Source organism: Sparus aurata, chromosome 20, assembly GCF_900880675.1.
Source record: "Sparus aurata chromosome 20, fSpaAur1.1, whole genome shotgun sequence".
NCBI classification, from domain to species: domain Eukaryota; kingdom Metazoa; phylum Chordata; class Actinopteri; order Spariformes; family Sparidae; genus Sparus; species Sparus aurata.
In genome coordinates, this window is record NC_044206.1 from 2,294,379 (window position 1) to 2,301,857 (window position 7,479).

The 7,479-nt window shown below is 40.7% G+C and overlaps 1 long non-coding RNA gene across 1 annotated transcript; it reads left to right on the forward strand.

The window, feature by feature from the left end:
- The first annotated feature begins 5,463 nt into the window (after window positions 1-5,463).
- Window positions 5,464-6,898, forward strand: LOC115571744 (uncharacterized). The gene is made up of 3 exons (XR_003981976.1): window positions 5,464-5,582; window positions 6,612-6,730; window positions 6,877-6,898. It is a non-coding gene; the product is annotated as an uncharacterized LOC115571744 (long non-coding RNA).
- Window positions 6,899-7,479: the final 581 nt, after the last annotated feature.

Here is a 7,479-nt window from a genome sequence, read left to right on the forward strand (position 1 = left end):
ACTGCCAGCTAAATGAGTAAAACAGAAACCTTATTTGTTGTGTCTGCTTGTGTCAGAGTAACACATCTTAATGAGAATGTTCTTTGGTCAGCTTGATTCACAGTGATGTGTGGGTTATTAAGCGTCTCAGTAGCCAGCCCTTACAAACTGTCAACATCATCATCATCAATGTTCCTAATAAACCTAGGACAAAATTATGATGTGTACTTCTTCACATGAAGTGTTAATCTTTTGTGTATGTGTCCCTTTTAATAGAGGATATATGGATCATAGCAGTGAGGGTCTCTGTCACTTTGCCTATTCTTCTCTCCATGTGCTCTTCCTTTCTCTGCTCTGCCAGCTTCCTGCCAGCTTCCCGTGTCTGTCCGGAGCACAGGCTGCCATACATCTGCTGACCTCCATTGTAAATGACACTCCAAACAAATAGGACTGAAGGACATCCTGGAATGGAGCTGGTCCATTGTCAAGCCAGGGAGGTTGTCCAGATGTTTAAAACAAGGCCAGGGGCTGACAAGACCGTGTTTTAATTCAGCTTGACAGTCATTTTGAGGTTATAGGTTATTCACTTTTTACAGTGAATCTGATGTATTTGTTTTCTTTCCGAAACTAAGTAAAGTAGGATCATTAGTTGTTATAAGTTGTTAAAACTTCAAAATCTCGAATTCAATACTCTTATCGGTTTCATGACTTATTAAATGAGTAAAGGTAACTTTTAAAATGTACAGTGCACCTGCAAGGAGGAGGCAAAATAATCTATGGTATGATTTACACTTGAAATTGAAAAATTGACTTTTCATATGCTCAAAAGTGCAACTTCAATATCAGTGGTAAAACATACTGAGGTATTTCTGAATTTTCCTCTCAGAATATCATGAACTTTTTCCCTCACTTACCCCTCTCTTCATAATAATGAAAAACACAGCACTGTAATGCAGCGATGCTCTGAATCACGTGTAGGAGGCAGTGACTGTGATAACTTGATTAATTATGATTTTTTCTGAGGTACCACTGCCATACAGCCGCCAGCTGAGACATCAGGTTCAGCTCAGCATACAGCTGTATTCCAACCCCGTCCAGTTTATCTGACTCCACTGTTAACAGCACTCAACCATGTCAGATGTTAAGTGACAGAAGCTGTCCCTCGCTACGAGAACACTTAATGTTTGATCATGGGTGTACAACAACAACCACAGGAAGTCTATGATGGAGTTGTCTCATTTTGCCTTTTTTCCTCCTCTTCACTCTCCAGCGTTCTTTGTCATTTCTATTTTCCCCTGCTGCCAAAGCCTTTCATTCATAAACATTTTACATCATGATACCTGGCCAGTCGTCTTTCTGCCCAGAGACCATGAGCCAATTTTGGGATGCTGCAATTCAAACATTATTGTGTCCCAATCATTCTATGTTTCATTCTGAATCATTATCTTCAGACCGAAAATGATCTCAGTTTTTTTTCTTTTCTGATTGTGAATACTTGCTGTTACAGTTTTATTCATTATTCAAGCTCAAAGTACATGTCAGTTGTTTCTCTTTCAACAGACTGTTGAACAGCCACGAGACCAGGGCAGGAAACAGAGTACTGAGTTTGCAGGTATGATCTCGTTGCAGTTATTGAGGTAGAATCAGACATGGAGCTATCAGGAAAAAAAAATCTCTGACCAGAAAAGTGGGTTTGTTGAGCTAGAGTCAACAAGGATGTAAAAAGGTATGGTGTGTGTCATCAAGCAGCAAGTCAATTATTACATAATCATTCAAATGTGTAAAAATGTTTGCAATATTCATCAAATTAGAAAGAAAGAGATAAAAATGTAGAGAAAATGAAAAGACCAGTACGTAACCTAACTGACCGTGTCATGTGTCAAGTCCACAGTAAAACTGAAATAAAAAAAATAGGTACATACTGTGAAACTACAAGATTATATACTGTGAAACAACAAAAAAAATAATGATATACTGTGAAAATAAAGAAAAATAATGATATACTGTGAAACCAAGAAAATAATGATATACTGTGAAACCAAGAAAATAATGATATACTGTGAAAATAAAAAAGATAATGATATACTGTGAACTAAAAATAATAGGTATATACTGTGAACCTAAAAGATTATATACTGTGAAACTAAAAAAAATAATGATATACTGTGAAACTAAAGAAAAATAATGATATATGGTGAAACTAAAAAAATAATGATATACAACTAAAAAAATAATGATATACTTTGAAACTAAAAATAATAATGATGATATACTGTGAAACTAAAAATAATAATGATATACTGTGAAACAAAAAAATAATAATGATATACTGTGAAACAAAAAATAATAATGATATACTGTGAAACAAGAAAAATAATAATTATACACTGTGAAACAAAAAAATATATATACTGTGAAACATGGACGTGCACAGGTACGGGCTATTGTTGCCCAGGCATCAGCCCGTTTGCCCTTAGTGGCTGAGCTGCCGCTCTGGAGAGAGTGCCTTTTTCTTTTTTTTTGCTGTTGTGTCTACATCATAAGCCCAAAGTACAAGTGTTAAAACAAATTAAATCGCCATTTAATTCAAACTTTTTCTTGTGTAATCAGAAAGTTATCTTATTTTGACAACGTCAGCGATGCCCTCTGCCCCTCGTCACGTGACTTTAATCTGTCACACTGAACACTGCGGCTGCGCAATACAGTTTGTAGGTGTACGAGAGGAAACGTTTGTCAGTCAGGTGAGTTTTAGAAGTTATGGAGATCACAAATGCTCTGTGAATTATACAAAAAAGTATCCACCTGGCCTCGAATAATGTGCAGTTCTTAACGTTTGCCTCAAGCCATGCAATATTGCCTTTTATTAACGTTAGCCTATATGCTAGTAACATTAACCAAAGGAAGCTAATAACATCCTATGAGCCTGAATTGTGTAAATAAATAGATAAAATAAAATGAAATAAAAATGGAATCAAGACACAGCGGCTAAAACAAACAGCAATAACAAATAAAAAATGTTTTAAAAAAGGTGGATCAGATACACAACGGACCACAAGGATCAGAGTAAGCCCTTCAATGCTTCAGCCGTAGTGAGCCACATATTCACATTCACCTCTTTGGCCCCATTTATACGGGCTGTTGACAGCTCCATATACGTAACATCAAGAAAAGTTAAAACCCACTGCCTGATGGTCAAAGTGTGAGGCAGGGTTTGTACACATTTTTCAAGGTCAAATTCAAGCACTTTTCAAGCACTTTTAAGGGTCATTTACAAAATTTTCCAGCACCTTATCGCTGGGGTAAAATACATATCTACAGGAATATATATACTTTTATTATTTGTTTCACTTTTTATCACAATTATGTACATTGTATTATGCTGTAAATATCTAAAGTGATTTTTCATGATAGCAAAAACTTGAGAAATTAAAGGAGAACACAAAGTTTTATCCAAAAAAAGGGAAGCCACTTGGCGTTCTTCAGGTACACTTGCACCGAGACAAAGAGAGACCTGAGAGCACCCTGCAATTTTCTTTTTTGACATAAACTTTCATAAGTTTTTTGCTTATTCATCAAAGTTTATTATACTGAACGTGTCATCAGTCCAAATTGCATCAAATTCACCTTCTCCTCAGCCATCCTTCTCTATTGCTACCAGGCTGCGTGTGTGATGATACACACACACTGATTTTATTTCTCCTTGTAATAAGCAAACTATCCAGTCTGATCCCAGTGTTGCCAAGACACAGAGTTATAATGTCAAGCACTTTCTACCACTTAAACTAAAATCCAAGCACTTTTCAGACCTTGAAAACACAACATTGAAATTCAAGCACTTTCAATGATTTCAAGTACCCGTACGAACCCTGGTGAGGGGGATTCTAGCGTACTGCGATCATTTTCTTAGCAGCTGTTAAACCTGCCAAGATTACATGTTTCTGACATTCATGGACTCAAAGTGCCGAAAGGTAATTTAATAATAACACTGGTATGGTCACAGGTACTGTCCCCAATATGAGTGCCATCAGCTCAGCAGCCACACCCTGCCAAAATCGAGCAACGGGGGGGCACTCCCACACCATGTGGAGCAAAGTACCAGTGGTTTTTAATTTACACAGGGTGCATGAGGGATCATTGATAACTTTCATAAAATGTAGCTTACGAGGGGTCAGGTAGCCTATGTCCTGTGTATGAAATTATAATCGATCTGCTGGTGGTCAGGATTTTGTGAGGCGAGTTTAATATTGACCCACACCTTGTCCCATTCAAAATCCTGATCCAATCCGGGGACATCACCCCTCCACAACCTGTCTACTGGGAGCATCTTGTAGGTGGCCTCAAGCAAGTGTAAGTATAGAGTGGATACCATTCCCCTCGCAGCTCTTTTAGTAACAATCAACTCATGAAGTGGATGTGTAGGAAGTGGGTGCTGCCACGGTACACTGTGTGCTTTAAGAGCTGCTCTCAACTGTAAATAAAAAAAGAAGGAAGTGCCTGGCAGATTGAAGCTATTCTTAATGTCTTGAAAGGAGCGTAAACCATCTAAGCCGAAAATATCACCCTTTATTATTAAAAACTGGAGACTGCAGGTGCAGTCTGAAAGATATATCACAAATCCTTTCCACTGAGCGCCAAACCTGGATCAGATGGGTCACAATCGGGCCGCAACGTAATTAACTTTGCCTTACAGAGATATTTGCAAATAAAACGTCTACGGGTGCACCATTCCTTCTTCCATTGTACGCCAAGACACTGCCATCTGAGAGTCAAACCATGTGACAAGGGGTCTAAGAGTGAGGACCAGTGGTAAAGTTTAAAGTTGGGCACCGCTAATCCCCCATATAATCTGACAGTGGCAGATCTCAGGCGGGGTCTCTTCCCATTCCATATGAATTTTGAAACAGCCGCATGAAGCTTGCCCCAGTATCCAGCAGGGGGAGAGAGGGGGACCATGGAGCTGACAAAATTTATTCTGGGCAGTACATTCATTTTGACAATAGAAATATGTGCCTGGAGTGAGTTGGGCAGGCTGGCCCATCTTTCTAAATTACCCAAAACTTTGTTCAGTGTCTCAGTATAATTGTGCTTCACAATAAGATGTAATGAGGAAAATATGTCAATGCCGAGGTATTTAAAATGTGTAACTGAGGGTATTGGAATGCAAAGCAGAGGTCTTGGCTGCTTCATTCAAAGGCAGCAAAGCTGACTATCTACTACTATCCAACTGATATCCAGTCTATGGCGTCATTTCAGTGCCAATATCCGAGCGCATAAAACCATAATCAGCGCGCATAAAGACCACTCTCTGCGCGCTCGCGGTCACTCTCTACACGCTCGCGGTCTCTGTGTACACGCTTGCTGTCTCCCTCTTTGCCTCCTGCTCGCTCGACTCTGCTGAGTTTTGGCACTCTGGGGGTGGGCATTGAATAGACGGCCCCGCAACCCCCCCCTCCTTTCTGATTGGTCACTTTAAATGCCTACTGTCTAGAGTGCCTTAAGAGAGAGAGCATGGAGCCCCTCAAAAGTTCCGGAAGTTAGCACAAGCTAACTGCCGCTCAATGTAATTCCTTTGGAGCAGATGGTCGGAGCAACACTTGTTCAAGGTAAAAATGTTTGAAGAAGGACATTTTCATATCAGTAGTGCACCGGAATTGAATTGACATGAGTAAATAAGTATGTTGGGGGATTGTCCCCATCTTGATTAGAAGATTTAGAGCAGGGGTTCTCAACCTTTTGCAAGCTGGGCCCCCCCAAAGCTGGTTCATTGCAGTTGGGGCCCCCCCTCGTCCTCTCTCTCTCTCTCTCTCTCTCTCTCTTTTGGACGGGGGAGGGACTCACGGCAGCACCCGCTGCTCGTTGAGCACAGTAACTGCAGAGTGATACTTTTGACAAAAAAGTCGTCAGAAGGATGATTTGTTTGTGTGTTATAATAGTCCAACCACTTGCATTTCAACATGGGGGGAATTTTCGTGATTTTTTATTTTTTTATTTTTCAGATTTTTTTTTCCCCTCCCATCCTGTAGCCTCCTCGCGCCCCCCCGGGAGAGTGTCTGCGCCCCCACAGGGGGGCGGGCCCCACCAGTTGAGAACCACTGATTTAGAGAATATGAACAGGCTAACTAGCACACTGGATAACAATAGCAACACATGCAACAGGCTGATAAATGTAAATTCTGTTCTCTAAATATAACTTAATCCAACGCTGTCAGATTATACTAGTAGCGAGGTTAATGTGTAGGGAATGTGATTGTAGTTAAACATCAATTTAACATCATTGAGGCTGCAGAATGAAGGGTGAAGCTTATGATATGAAGACATTGATTCTGGAATGCAGGCTCATAATATCGTCAGTTTATGATTTTATGGTTTTATAAATATATAAGCTAGAAAGAGAGCTATTTTATGAAATATTGCAGCCCATACAATTATACAATAGCCTACTATATTAGGGCTGTCAGTTTTCATTTGATATTCGAGTGATGCCAGTTTTCATTTGATATTCGAGTGATGCCATTTCACAACTTTATCTTGCATGATGCAGGCCAGGAGTGCTGAGTACACAATAGTGAGACTGAAAACATAATGAATGTGACGTTTTTGAAGCAGTCACACTAAACAAATGTCCCTAACAGGTGATATCATCTTGCGTATATTTGGGAACCTACAGTAGGAGCACTGTGTTGTGGAGCGTCAGTGATGCTGCAGGCCAGGAGTACTGAGTGGACCACAGTGAGACTGAAAACACAGTAAGGTGGGTCAGGCATAATAAATCATACTAAATGGGTATTACCTTGCAATATTATTAAAGGAATCTATCTATAATACAAGGAATCTCTGTCTGTCTGTCTGTGTGTGTGTGTGTGTGTGTGTGTGTGTGTTCCTCAAATATCTCTGCAGATCAGGATCAGACTGACCTGAGACTTTCAACATGGCTGCTGCGTGGTTCAGTGGTGTGCAATAAGCATTTGCTTGGACTGCAATGATAGCGTGAATAAATGATTTCATAAATGCTTTACAAATTCTGCAAGCATTGTCCACCGGAGCCACCACAGTCACGTGGGCACCAGAGCCAACCACTGCACACCGTGGCCACGTGCGCACCAGAGCCAATCACTGCAGAGCTCAAGCCCACGACATACCTTAAAAAAACAAGCGGATTTATATAGAGATGCAGCGATCGATCGGCAACCGATCGCAATCGGCCGATAACGCCCCTATCGGTTTTGATCGGAGTTCTCAAAATAGATCACATCAGGCCGATCAGATGACGTTTAAGTAAAGACAGTGCATTAACTGCATGCAGGGAGGGAGGGAATTTCATGGCCGCCGTTGCCCCGCGCCACAGTGGCCTCTGTGCCCCTGTGCCCAGCGTAGCGAGCTTGCCTTTAATTACAGCCACCCGAGTGCACAGTAGTCACTCACAGTAACTTCAGTGAGTCCGCGGTTCGCGCAGGTGGAGTCTCATCATCACGATGATCTCACGTGAAAGCCTCTCAAACA